Here is a 14,181-nt window from a genome sequence, read left to right on the forward strand (position 1 = left end):
GTGAAGAGGCTGTACTTTAAAACATTCATAATGAAAAGCAGTATTACTGCATGCATTTGTTTATTTTACTAGCTAATCATGGCTTCTATGCTGTGCCTCATACCCAAAACATGGGAAATCCTACTTATTATGCATGCTTCTGGTTGGTGAGATTTCGGGAGGCATTACCCATATGCTTTCCAGCTTATTTTCAGTTTGTCAGGGTTGGTACATAATTCCCATCTTAAGACTAAAAATGGACACTTGCAAAACTCTTGATTCTTTCACCTAGTATGAAGTTCTGGGCATCTCTTGGGACTTGGCATGGAACAACTACAGGATGCAAACAGTTCCGCACATGGTCCATGTATAGCCATTGTACGTGTAATATTGTGAATGTTCTAAATGTTCTGTGCTGGAAATGCTTTTACAGTCTTTCAAAGTTAAGCATTTATTCAGTTATATATCATGTGTGCATATTATTTATCAAGACATCTGCTAATGATGTGGTAATCTTTTTCCCGGCAGTTTTCTAACGATAAATCATTGAAATATTTCCAACTTCTTTGCTAAGATGACAATCTTTTTCCATTCCATCTTGTTCATTTTCCTAGCAATCCTGAATTTTCATTTTTCTTTTTCTTTCCTTAAAAAAATACATAAATTATTGCAAGTCATTGTGTCCTATATATAGCCATTGTGTCTGTTTTCCATATGTTGAGACCTTGGCATGCTTCCTTAACACATTCCAGCCTAAAGCAGGCCTCACTTTCTTGCTGCCTTGCTCGCTGTCTCTCTCCTGTGAACACACACTCATTTTTTTTAAAGAAGGAAAATCTGCACTGTGTGTAATTAAATGAGAGGGCTGTTTAAGTGCAGGTTAATTCTTTGGAAATGTACTATTTCAGAGCTAATTTACTATTCTGTTTTGTAATGATTTGTTCCTGCCATATGATAGGAAGACTGTGCAAGGCCCCAGCATGAGAAAAGAGAAAGGCACCCCAAGTGCAGTTCCATTACCATGAGCTGGAGGGGGAGGAGTGGGGTGAGGTGAGAGAGAATTAGGCTAAATCATACTTTGAGATTTCTTATGGAAGCTCATCCCCTGTGTCTATGAGACCACTGCCACACTGTAAAATTAATACAGTTTGACACTGGTTTAACCACTATGACTCCATGCTATGGAATCCTACGATTTGTAGTTTGTTGTGGCACCAGAGATCTCTGAGATCACACAAACCTACAAACCCCAGAATTGCATAGCATGGAATCATGGCAGTTAAAGTGATGCAACCTGCTTTAATTCAGCAGTTCAGATGCATCCTATGTCCTTGTAGTACAAATGGTACAAGACTTTCTAGATCCAAGTCAGAAACAGCGTTACAAGTGAATAAGCAAAACTTTGAACAGAGGACTAATGGTTCAAACTTTCCTCCAGAACAAGAAAAGCACTGGTGGTAAAGGACTCCTATTTCTTGTTTTCTACTCTAGGGTAGTGAGGGGGAAACCACCAAAAGCCCACCACAACATGTTTGCAGAATACTTAAGCTGATAAAATCACTGGTACCCACTCTAATGAGGTGCTTGAGACAACCATTTATCTGGCACTGATGGATAGAGTTTCAGTTTGTTTTCTCTGAGAATGTGGACAAGTGATTGGAGGGGGAGGAGGCTGACTCACCTGCTCCCTACATCTCTCTCCATCCTGACCCATTAGTGCTGTGAAAGAGAGGATAGCCAACTGGATGGTGAAGATTATAAATATCTATGTACTTAAAAAGAAGGACATAGTCTTGACTTTTCCAAAAGAGTCAGGGTTGGACTTTTACTGAAAAAGCCTTCATTGACTTCCTTCATCTTTCATAATATCACCAGTCTCTAATCTCCATTTTGGGATAAGGGAGCCAGTGTGGTGTAATGGTTTGAATGTTGGACTATGGCTCTACAGACCAGGGTTCAAATCCCTGCTTGACCATGGAAACCCACTGGGTGGCCTTGGGCAAGTCATACAGCCTCAGAGGAAGGCAATGGAAAACTCCCTCTGAAGAAATCTTGCCAAGAAAACCCCATGATTGTTTTCCGTTAGGTTCACCACAAATCAGAAATGACTAGAAGGCACATAGCAACAACAATCTCAAAACAGAGCAGATCATAACTCCATATTTCTTTGGATGAAATGGATTCTTTCTTTGGATATTTCTCAGTCTGGATTGAGGTATGGTGACAGGCTGCAGGGTGTTCTAGGACAGACTGCCCAAGAAACCTTTGCTATCAATTTCCAGAATCTTTTTTTCTTCACAGAGGCATAAAACAAACCATTATGATTCTACATTCCCTTGTGGAGGCAGGCTCCCGCACTCCTTTTTAGGCCTATTTCTATAGTACCTACATTAACTATTGTAAATGCAGTATATACTCGTTCAGTATTAGTGTCTGGTGTTATATTCCTGCATTTTCTGTTGTAGTGGGGAAGAAGAGATCCAAGGGTGGAATATGTTTACAAAAGCTTTTTAAAATGCTGAATGAGGGCTCTTCCAGATGGGTCAATGCTTCTGGGAACTGTTAGCCTATTCTGTTTCTAGATTTCACACCTTGTAATTGTTGTTCCATTATTGGGTTGCGGTGGCTCAGCGGTTAAGCTGCTGACTCTAATGATTGCAAGATCAGCAAGTCAGCAGTTTGAGGCTCAAGCACCGCATGACAGAGTAAGCTCCCATCACTAGTCCCAGCTTCTGCCAACTTAGCAGTTCAGAAGCATGTAAAAATGCAAGCAGATAAATAGGTACCACTTTGGTGGAAAGGTAACAGTGTTCTGTGCAGTTATGCTGGCCACGTGATCACCGAGTTGTCTTTGACAACACTGGCTCTTCGGCTTAGTAATGGAAATGACCACCACTTCCTATGGTTGGACACGACTTGACAACTTTATCAAAGGGGAAACTTTTACCTTATAATGGTTGTTCCTGCTCCAGCATCTAGTTATGCCTTAAATATACTGTGGTTTTACCCACTCTTTTTTTCCTGCCTGAGGTGTGGTGTGGGCAAGGTTTCCTTCACTCCTTGTCATCCCTCCATGAACTCAAAACCTTCCCCCATGCTCCTCCCCCACATTCCCCATCATGTATTTTAAAAAGAACAACAACAGCTTGTTATATTGCTAAAGCACTATACCACTTTAGCATTATAATTGTAAAAAAAAAAAAAGATGGAGAAAAACTGTAGCAAAAGTCTCAACTCCGTTTAATTCTTCATGAGAGGGGCCACCCAGAAATACAGGATGAATACAACAATGGATGCCCATATGGGAATTTAGCCCTGTATGTATCAGAAGTTCCAGGAATAGAGGGGGGAAAAACAACCCTCACTCCCTGCCCTGGGTTTAAAAACTTGTGGATACTTCTGGAAATTCACAAAAAATAAACTGGGACAGGAAGCTTAGTTGCCTCCGAGTCAACCTTGACTCATGGCAACTTTGAATGAGACACCCTGATATCCTCTACCTCTCTGCTCAGGCCCTGTAGACTCAGGCCCATGGTCTCCCTGATTGAATCCAACCATCTGCCCTGTGGTCTTCCTCTCTTTCTACTGCCCTCTACTTTCCCCAGCATCATTGTCTTTCCCAATGAATCATATCTTCTCATGTGGCCAAAGTATGATAGCTTCAGTTCAGTCATCTTGGCTTCCTCCCACCTTGCCTTAAAGGGGCAGTGGTTAAATCACTTTTGAAAAGCCCTCCCTCAACCTCCTGGATAAAAACAATTACAAGCCTATTTCATTCCTACCCTTTTTAAGCAAGGTGATTGAGAAGGCGGTCGCCATTCAACTCCAGGCAGTCTTGGAAGAAACAAATTTTCTAGATCCATTTCAAACCGGCTTTAGGATGGGACAAGGAGTTGAGACTGCCATGGTCACCTTAGTTGATGATCTCCGTCTGGGCACTGACAGGGAAGTGTGACCCTGCTGGTGCTCTTGGACCTCTCAGTCGCCTTTGATACCACAGTATCCTTCTGGAACGCCTGGGAGAACTGGGAATTGGGGGTACTGTAATCCAGTGGTTCCAGTCCTACCTCTTGGGCAGATTCCAGATGGTGAGGCTGGGAGACATCTGCTCTTCTAAAAGAGAGCTAAAATTCGGCATCCCTCAGGGCACCATTCTGTCTCCCATGCTATTTAACATTTACACGAAGCTGCTGGGTGAGATCATTTGGAGACATAGGGCAGGGTGTTATCAGTATGCTGATGACACCCAAATATACTTCTCTATGCCTTGGGCTGATGCAGTGGCTGAGGATGGCATCTCTCCTCTGAATGCCTGTCTTTGGTCAGTAATAGACTGGATGAGGGGGAAAAAACTTAAACTGAATCTAGGTAAGACGGAGGTACTTGCAATAGGGACCCCCAATCCGGAAATGGAGTTATGTCAGCCAGTTCTGGATGGGGTAACACTTCCCCTGAAGGAATCTGTTCGCAGTCTGGGGATGCTCCTTGACTCGTCGCTTCAACTGTCAGCGCAGGTAGATGCGACGGTCAAGAGCACTTGTTATCAGCTTCGGCTGATACACCAGCTGCACCCCTTATTGGAAAGGAGAGACCTTGAAGCAGTTGTACATGCACTGGTGACCTCTCGGCTTGATTTCTGCAACATGCTTTACATGAGGCTACCCTTGTGCCAAGTTTGGAAACTTCAATTGGTACAAAATATGACAGTCAGGTTGGTTACGGGAACACCTAGAACTGCCCATATTACACATGTCCTAAAATCTCTCCACTGGCTGCCTATCAGTTTCAATATACAAGGTGTTGTTTTTAACCTTTAAAGCTCTACATGGCTTGGGTCCAGACTACATGTGGGAGCGCCTCCTTCCATATAATCCACCCCACACACTTCAGTCCTCTGGGGAAAATCTGCTACAATCTAAGAAGACTAGGTTGTCTGCGGTGACCTAGAGGACCTTTTCATCTGCCGCTCCCAGGCTCTGGAATAACCTGCCGGATGAGATCCGTCATCTTACCACCTTGGAAGCCTTTTAAAAGGCAATCAAGACGGATCTCTTCCAGCAGGCCTTCCCAGATCAGCCCCCTTGACCTGCCTCCCCCTGCTACTACTATTACTGTTGCTGTTATTTCTACTGCTCCTAACATTGATATTGACGTTGGTACCGATATCACCATCCCTGCCCCCTCTCCTGCACAATTTACCCACAAGTTTTTTTTCTTTTCTTTTTTATTAGGCTTATATTGGCATGTTTTATACTTTCTGCTGTTTAATCCTATTTTATGGCTTGGATTTATGCTTTTACGATGGGGGGGCTGGGTTTTGGAGATCTATCTTTAATTGTAATTTTAATTGTATGCTGTGTCATTTTACTGTTGTAATCTGCTTTGATTCACTGTGAAAAAGTGGAATATAAATTATTATTATTATTATTATTATTATTATTATTATTATTATTCCAGACTTTAAAATCCTACTGGGTACAGGAACAACTCCCATCAAATCCCAAACTTTTGACTAGTGTGTGGATCAATCCTAAATTTACAGATGGGTCCCACTATAAAACATCTGAGAAGCACGAATGAAATTTACAATCCTATTTCCTACCCAGAGGAACTTGTTGAGACTTTCCTCCAAATAATCATTCAAATTATTATACTATTAATTTTGCTTGCTCATGGCTCTAAGAAAGAAGAGGACATATTTAGAAACTTTTCTAAAAATCCAAGGTCAAGATACTAGCAGGCTACTGTTTCTTTGTTTCAAAGGATACATTTGTCTCATAGTGTATAATATATAAAGCATTAGTAGATTTCCAGGATCAAATGATGTCTGGTTTGTGCATTATCTCAGAACTGTACTAGCTAGGCAAAAAGAAAAACAAAAATTCCCCTTGACAAGTCTTGTCCTTGTTTTAAAGACTTCAGAAAAACCTCCTGCACTTTGCTGACAACATCCCCATGGAGCTTATAAGTAGCAGAAGTCATGGCTGTTTTGCCGATCACCTATTTCAAAGAACCTATAATAGTTCCCAATCCCATCTGGTCTCACATGCAAGGAGTCTCCTCCAAAAGAGAAGGCAGGGCACTTTAGGCAGGGAAGGCTCACTTGGGACATATTGCATAACCTTCTCAGAATCTTGCTTTATGCAGGATGCTTTGATGGGGAGTAGAATACGGCAAGGGAAGATCACTTCCAGGCCTGAACAAGGAGCACTATTGTTTGCCTGCCTCTGTGTTGGTTTTTGGTTTTTCTCTCATTCATTTCAGCCTGACCAGATCACAGCTGGCCTAAGGATATGTTTTCCAGTGTGAGTTTAAGATTTGGAACAATCCCAGGTTACAGGAACACATGGCAAGAAATGAGGGGGCATCTGTGACACTAAGGGGAAAGCTAATTGCTGCTTTACTTCAGGCAGAATTTTCCATTCATAATCTGATATCATCAACAAATATTAATGAAGGAAAGGTGAATCAGAAACCCAACTCAAGCACCAGAGTAGACAGAAAGAATGAATGGAAAAATTCATTTAATTCAGAGCTCTTCCTTTAGGTTTCTGTTACCATCTGCTGTTTCTGCAACGTGGTTTGTCGGTTAGTGCTGCTGTCATTGCTCAGAGAGGTATTGGGACCATTGCACAGACACAATGTTTGTCTAATGTAGTGATTAGGCAAAAGTTGCTTTGCTGAGATTTGGTCCAATTTTCCCAAGATTTCTTGAAGAACTTTCAAAAAAGACTTGGATCTTCCCAGGCAGCTCCTAAGAAAGCTTGGAAATGGATGCAAGAAATATCAAACCTTGCCAGAGTCCTGTTCTGAGCAGATTTGTTCATCCCAAAGGAATGGGAAAACAGTAGGAAATCTTTGCATAACTGGAATGAACTTAAGCAAGAGGCACTTGGGTTGTGTCTATGGGAGAAGGCAAAATTAGGGCATTGTCGCCTTGAGTCCCTTTACTGGGAGGAAGGCAGAATATAAATAAACAGGGTAATAATAATAATAATAATAATCCCTCCATAAGGATTCTTCCCCCCACCAATAAAAATGTCCTGCTGTCCCCAAATTTCTGTCAGTGGAGAGAGTGAGAAATGAAAATCATTCACACCTGTAACCCTTACATTTGCTGTGTTCTTATTCCCTTGGGAACTTTGCCTGTCCCTTCTTGAAACTGTAACTTCTAGGATTTTATAGGATGGAATGGGAATGGTTTAGTTGTAGGGACATTTCTGGATCATGGGATCCTGGATTAGCATGATGCCATCTGAAAATCTTCAATGCAATTACGTTGGAAGTATGCCTTTTACTCCCAGCTTTTCCCCCTGTCTGATAATCTCCTAAAAAGAAAAACAGCAAAATGAAGACGCAAGTGACGCTTTGAAAGTTTGCAACATGTATATTGTGCATTTTGGTTGACCTAGCCTATAAAGGTATCACTATTTAGTGGATTTTTAATTGGATTTGCTACTCTCATGTTTGCTGAAAAGGAATGCACATCCAAACTGTGCCTCTCCCGCCAAATGTCTTGTCCTAAATATACACACATGGAAGACACAATGGCTGTTTTGAAATATAAGGAAGCTTTGTTTGGGAACACCAGGGATGGACAACAGCATAGGGCACAGTGAACACTTTTCCCATGCAAACCCCCATGGGTCTCTCTCTCTCTCTCTCTCTCTCTCTCTCTCTCGCACACACCCACACCCACCATGTGCACAGCAAGCCTAAATTCCTTCATTTTCTTTTCTAGTCCCTCTAAATGGCAGATGTAAATGATGTTGTCCCCATTTTGAGAGGGACTACAAAGGTAAATGGATGTATTTGGGATGGGTAGTTCGGAGTTGTGTGGGTGGGGTGGAAGTATTTTCTCATATTTTTTGTGATTTTTTGAGATTTTCAAGCAAAAGCTATTTGAAAATCACAAATTTACTTTTTTAAAAGATGGAGGACTTGGGGCGTTGGGGGACTGGTAGGCTGCTTCTGGGGCTGCAAGACTAGGGTCCACAGGCCACACTCCACCTATCTCTACTATAAAGTTTGCAGCAAAATGAATCAAAATATGGTTTTGTGCACATCAAGAAGTATGTTAGAGTTGCCAGTGAAATACACCTGGCCAGAATGTATTTTTTCTGATATTTTTATTCATGAACCGCCTTGGGTCCCTTTCTGGGACAAAGATGGTATAAATTGAAATGAAATGAATAAATATCATTTCCCCCAGTCTTGTATATCTTAGTAAAAATAAAAAGGATATAGCCATGTTAGTCTATAAAATCAGTATGTAAAGAGATCGTGTACCACCCTTGAGACAAACTAAAGAAGTTGACAGCACCAGCTTTCGTAGATTTCAGTTTACTTCTGAGGAAGTAGACTTAAGTCTACATAAGCTCGTGCTGCCAACTTCTATCTTTAGTTAGTCTCAAAGGTGGTACAAGATCTTAGTAGAAATGAAGCATAGAACATATATGTCCACATACCTGATATATTTCTTTACTAATGCCAGGTTAGGTTCTCCAGACCCATTTACTACTGAAATGGGGCCCTGTGGGGAGAGCAGAGCACTTGGTTACAGTTGCTGGCAGATTTTTAGGTTTGATGCTTAGTTACAATGTTCTCTAATTATAGTTCTATGACCTTGTTTTACACCCCTGCTATTCCTCAAGGTAATTTATTCCACTAGAAAAACAGTCCTCTTTTCACATTACAGGGTCAATGAGACCACAAATTCACATTTAGTTTTGCTGTGTGTACATCTGATTTCCTACTTTCCTCATTATCAGTGATAGGCAGAGAGAGCAAATCTGGAAATCTTTATTTTGTTGTTGTTGCTGCTGCTGAGAGATGTGAAATATGACTTCTCCTAAATGTAAGGTACTGCACTTAGGGCAGAAAAATAAAATGCACAGATATAGGATGGGTGACACCTGGCTGAATGAAACTACGTGTGAAAGGGATCTTGGAGTCCAAGTAGACCACAAGTTGAACATGAGTCAACAGTGTGATGCGGCAGCTAAAAAGGCCAATGCAATTTAGGCTGCATCAATAAAAGCACAGTGTCTAGATCAAGAGAAGTAATAGTGCCACTGTATTCTGCTTTGGTCAGGCCCTACCTGGAATATAGTGTCCAGTTCTGGGCACCACAATTCAAAAAGGACATTGAGAAACTGGAGCATGTCCAAAGGAGAGCAACTAAAATGGTGAAGGGTCTGGAAACCATGCCCTACGAGGAACGACTCAGGGAGCTGGGGATGTTTAGCCTGGAGAAAAGAAGATTAAGAGGTTATATGATAGCCCTGTTTAAATATTTGAAAGGATGTCATATTGAGGAGGGAGCAAGCTTGTTTTCTGCTGCTCCAGAAAACAGGACCAGGAACAATGGATCCAAGCTGCAGGAAAACAGATTCCACCTTAACATTAAGAGGAACTTCCTGACAGTAAGGGCTGTTCGAGAGTGGAATAAACTCCTTCGGAGTGTAGTGGAGTCTCCTTCTTTGGAAGTCTTTAAGCAGAGGCTGGATGGCCATCTGTCGGGGATGCTTTGATTTGGATTTCCTGCATGGCAGGGGGTTGGACTGGATGGCCCTTGTGGTCTCTTCCAACTATGATTCTATGATTTTTGAAGAAATAAAATTGTAAATATCCCTCCACCTATTCATGAAATATAAACAACACAATAAAGACTGGCAGTCTGAGAAAGCAGAGAGGCAGAGTGAGGCAAGTACAGAAGAAATACAGCTTGTTAGTACTTTGCTTGCTGAAGTTTACATCTACAGCTGGAAAATCACAAGCCGCCTTTAAAAAAAAAGATTAATTCAATTATGGCATCCTTTATTAGGCAAACTCTAATTCCTTAAATGAAACAAAGGCCTGTTACAGACTGCCAAAATAAAGCTGCTTTGGGTCTCTTTGGAGGTATGCTGTTTAAATGATGCATGCATCCTAAGTATCTGGAAGCTGCACCAAAGCTGCAATCCAGTGCTTAGGAATGGAGTGTGGCTTTGACGTGACCTCCGGACTCTTAGGACCCATGCATCATTTAAATAGCATATCTCCAAAGAGACCCGAAGCAGCTTTATTTGGGCAGTCTGTAACAGGCCAAAGGAAGCTTTCACATTTGAAAGATTCTTTATCCAGGATATCTGCTCAGAGCAAAATTCAATAATTATTCTTTTTTTATTTTTTAAAAAAGTTTGGAAATTGTATTGCATTAATCCTGAAATACTGAATACTGTTTATTTTTAATGTACAGTGCCTTTCAAAAACATTCTCTCATACACAGACATCCTTTGCTGCCACATTGGCACATACTCCTGAACAGAAATGAACAGGACTACACTCTATGTATATTATATAGTGTATAAACTACACTTTATATATATTTGATGTCCAAATTGGTAAGAATGATATTTCCACCCTCCCACATTGCTTTGGCCTGGTTCTATGTCATCAGCTTTGCCCACTACTAGAATGTAACATAAGTCCTTTTTCAAAGTGCAGTTCACTCCCTAAGCTAGCAAGGCTTCTCTACCCCTGATTTATAAACTAATTTCTCTCTCTGTAAGTTTTAGCATTCCATAGTATATGGATATGACCAATTGAACAAAATATCCTTTTGAATTTCTTGTCAGTATCCCTGTTAGTTGAATGCATTGTTGCTAATTTCTGCCCATGTGCACTATGAAGTTGCTGTTTCTCTGTGACCAGCAACCCAAAACAATATTGTTATTTGCCATCAAATTGGTATTTGCCATCAAGTTGACATGTAGCAACCCTATCAGTGAGAGATCTCCAAGAGCCTGGATCACCAACAGTCCTGCTTAGGTCTTGCCATGGTTTCCTTGATTGAATCAATCTAATTGTAGAGCTATCTCCGGTGGGGTACAGACCGCCCAAAAAGGGCGTTCTGTCAGTGCCTTGTTTTACTGTGTGAGGAAGCCGCAGTGGACAAACCGCACGGCTCCCTCGCGCAGCAAAAAGAACCTGCAAAAAGCGGGTTCTTTCTGCGGTGCCATTTGTGACACTGCAGTGCGCCAATGGCGCACTTGCGACGTCACAATGGGGGTGTGACGTGTGGATGCTAAGCATCCATCGCGTCAAAATGGTGGTGCATGTGTACAGGGCACCACCATTTTGACACCCTCATCATGTGCTAGGGGTGAGGCACATATGGGCAGTGTGCTCTTGGCCAACCCCTAGCACATCTAGATCGGGCCTCCCTCTTTTCCTATCCCCTCCCACTTTACTAAGTAATGTAATCTTTTCTAATGAGTATGTGTCAAGATGTGTCCAAAGTACAACTGCCTAGTTATCTTTGCTTCTAGTGAGAGTTTATACTTGATTTGCTTTAAGACCTGTTCTTATACAGTATTTGTCTTGTGTTCTGATGTGTCTGTCTACTATTATTTGTTGTAGAAGATCCCAAATGAAATTAGCAGGTTGCTTTCATTTTATATATTTCCTTTGAGGAGAAAAATGTTAATATTATGCAGTTTTGGCAGTACACCTTTTCTGCATCTGGCAGGATGGGATCTCTTGCTGTGCAATAGGACTGCTTTTCTGTGTGCTGTATAACGTACCAGGCTGCTGCTAGAAATTAAGCTTTGTACACTTGTTCTTTTCCTTACTCTTCTTTCACCCACCCACCCCTTTCTCTTTCTTTCTTTCTTTCTTTCTTTCTTTCACCTCACAATATTATATTACTTGCTTCACTGAGTGTGTTGCTAGGTTGCAAGGGTCACTTTTTCATTCCAGACTTCCAACATGAGTGAAGGAGTTAGTGAGCATTTTTCTCACTTCAGGTTCCTGTACTGAGACTGGCTGAATTATAGTGGATCCTCCATCCCTGTAGTGTGCTGTAATTTTGGTGTGACATTGCATTCTCCTCTGTTGTGGTCTTGACCCTGGAGTTCTGACCCATATTCTTCTTTCTATGATAAGGAAGGTTTAAAAAAAAACACCATGCAGAACATCTCAGAACCTCAGTCTGTTAATTAGTCAGCACTTCAAAGCTATTTGAAGGAGGGCAGCATTCAGGACTGATATTCTACAGCACAGCACTAAATACACTTGAAGTTCAAATGAGAAATTGCTCTTGCTAAAAAGCCTTCAGGTTGCAAAGGGAGATCCAGCTGCTTATTAGCTCTTTGAAACGTAACATTTGTTCAACATGAAAAGTTCACAAGACTGTTTCAGCCTTCTAAGACTCATAAACCTGATCAGAATATTTATACTGCTGGAAACAGTGGCCTTGTTTATGTCAAAGAGTCCAAGGTTATTCTGATTTTACTATTTTTAATTTAGCTAGGAATAAGCAGAGCAGGAGGACTTAATTACAAACAGACTGAACTTTATATAGGAAATGTGTATACCCCTTGGGGGCACCTAGAAAGTGAAGGCCTGAAATTAAACCCATATCCCTTTCTCCCTTACTCCCTAAAGCACGTACGCCTTGAATAATGGATTGCTGTTTGCAGTGCATTGTGCTCTGATGGTTTTTCTTACCTCCTGTAACACCAGACTTCCTAATGCTGGACTAGCAGATAAGTCACAACATGCTAAAAATCTAAACTAAAATGTGCTGCTGTCTGTTATGGTAAATATATTTTAAAATTCCAAAGTCAAATGATAAACTGAAGCATGGGTTTTGCATCATACATACAAAGATGGTTAGTTAGCAGCATTTGGTATTTGAAATTCAGCTCCTTAGCTCACTGATTTCCTGTTTCAGTCAATCCTTTTGCTTCTTCACTCTCCATTTTCTCTATTTTATACTCACTTCTCTTGCCTGCTGGATTTTGTCACATGCTTTCTCCTGGCTCGTGTCTCTTTGATTCCTGCTCTGCTGAACTTGCTGCCTCCTTGGGACTCCGTTTCTCTGCTCATTAACTGACTCTCTCTCTTCCTCGTAGCATGCTATATCCTGGGCCATCTATTTGTCCTCCTATCTTTTTAACCCAAGCTACCTTGGGCTCTTTTTTGTCCTTCAGCCTTTTCCCACTCTGCAATGACATTCTGCCACCTTTTTCATCAACAGCATAGAGCCGTGGTGGCAAAACTATGGCACGTGTGCCCTCTCTGGGATGCGAAGCTGTCTCCGAGAGCACACAGCGGCCACAGCAAGTAGCGGTGTGCATGCTTTGGTCCAGCTCCTTGGCCAGGCTCGGTTTGCCTTGGGAGAACCAGGCTGTAGCAGAGAGGGGCAAGGAGGCACATGCAGCCAGCCCAGATCCTTGCCACAGCCCAGTTCTCCCACGGAAAACCAAACCCCGACAAAGGAGGTGTGTCGCACAGCCCATCCTGGCAGAAGTCTTGGCCCTTCTGGTCACAAAGCCCACATTATGCATGAGTTGGAATTCTGGGAACTGTAGTTTTGTGAAGTGTAATGAGGCCATCCGTGGGGTTTTCTTGGCAAGATTTCTTCAGAGGAGGTTTGCCATTGCCTTCCTCTGAGGCTGAGAGAGTGTGATTAGCCCAAGGTCTCCCAGTGGGTTTCATGGCCGAGCTGGGATTTGAGTCCTGGTCTCCAGAGTCGCATGCTCAAACCGCTGGTTCTCTTTGTTTTTGTTATTGTGCTGTGCCTTCTGTGCTTTAATATGCTTGTTGTTGTGTGCCTTGAAGTTATTTCAGTTTGGCAGCACAGAGCACTCTCCCTCCCTTACAAGGGCCAGTTCCTGGTGACCCTAAGGGGAAACTATCATGGGGCAAGCTTTGTCAGGGAGGATTTCCATTGCCATCCTTTGAGGCTGGGAGAGTGTGACTTGTTTGTGTGGTGCCTTTCAGTAATTTCTGACTCATGTCGACCCTGAGGTGAAACTGTCATGGAGTTTTCCTGGCACGTTTTGTGGGGGGGGGGGGTTGCTATTGTCTAAGAGAGTGTGTCTTGATTTCCCCCCGGAAGTCCCGCCCCCAAAAGGTTCTCCATCACTAGCATAGAGTACACCCTCCAATTTGCCAGAAGACATCAAATACTCTAGAAAATGTCAAGTATCATGCTATCCATGATCAATAACAGATTATAGTTCAGTTTGGTAGCTCTTGGAAATATCCCATGTGCACCCACCCATTTTTCCCAGTCTGTATAATAAGTCTGTGGCAGAGTCCAGTGGACAAAGAGTCTTGTCCAATCTTTCATGTATCTTGACCAGTGAGATTAATGAGGAATACTGGAGGATGGCAAGGTCATTTAAATTTAATTTGGATGCCTTTAAGAAG

General features: G+C 42.0%; 1 protein-coding gene and 1 long non-coding RNA gene across 2 annotated transcripts in view; one reads left to right on the forward strand and one right to left on the reverse strand.

The window, feature by feature from the left end:
* RAD51B (RAD51 paralog B) overlaps nucleotides 1–14,181 on the forward strand; it is a 449,375-nt gene that overhangs the window by 371,350 nt on the left and 63,844 nt on the right. The window lies entirely within an intron of this gene.
* Nucleotides 588–12,817, reverse strand: LOC121919250. Its single transcript, XR_006101423.1, has 3 exons — nucleotides 12,746–12,817; nucleotides 8,448–8,512; nucleotides 588–625 (listed from the first exon to the last, which is right to left on the reverse strand). It is a non-coding gene; the product is annotated as an uncharacterized LOC121919250 (long non-coding RNA).

The sequence above is a fragment of the Sceloporus undulatus genome, chromosome 1 (genome assembly GCF_019175285.1).
Source record: "Sceloporus undulatus isolate JIND9_A2432 ecotype Alabama chromosome 1, SceUnd_v1.1, whole genome shotgun sequence".
NCBI lineage: Eukaryota > Metazoa > Chordata > Lepidosauria > Squamata > Phrynosomatidae > Sceloporus > Sceloporus undulatus.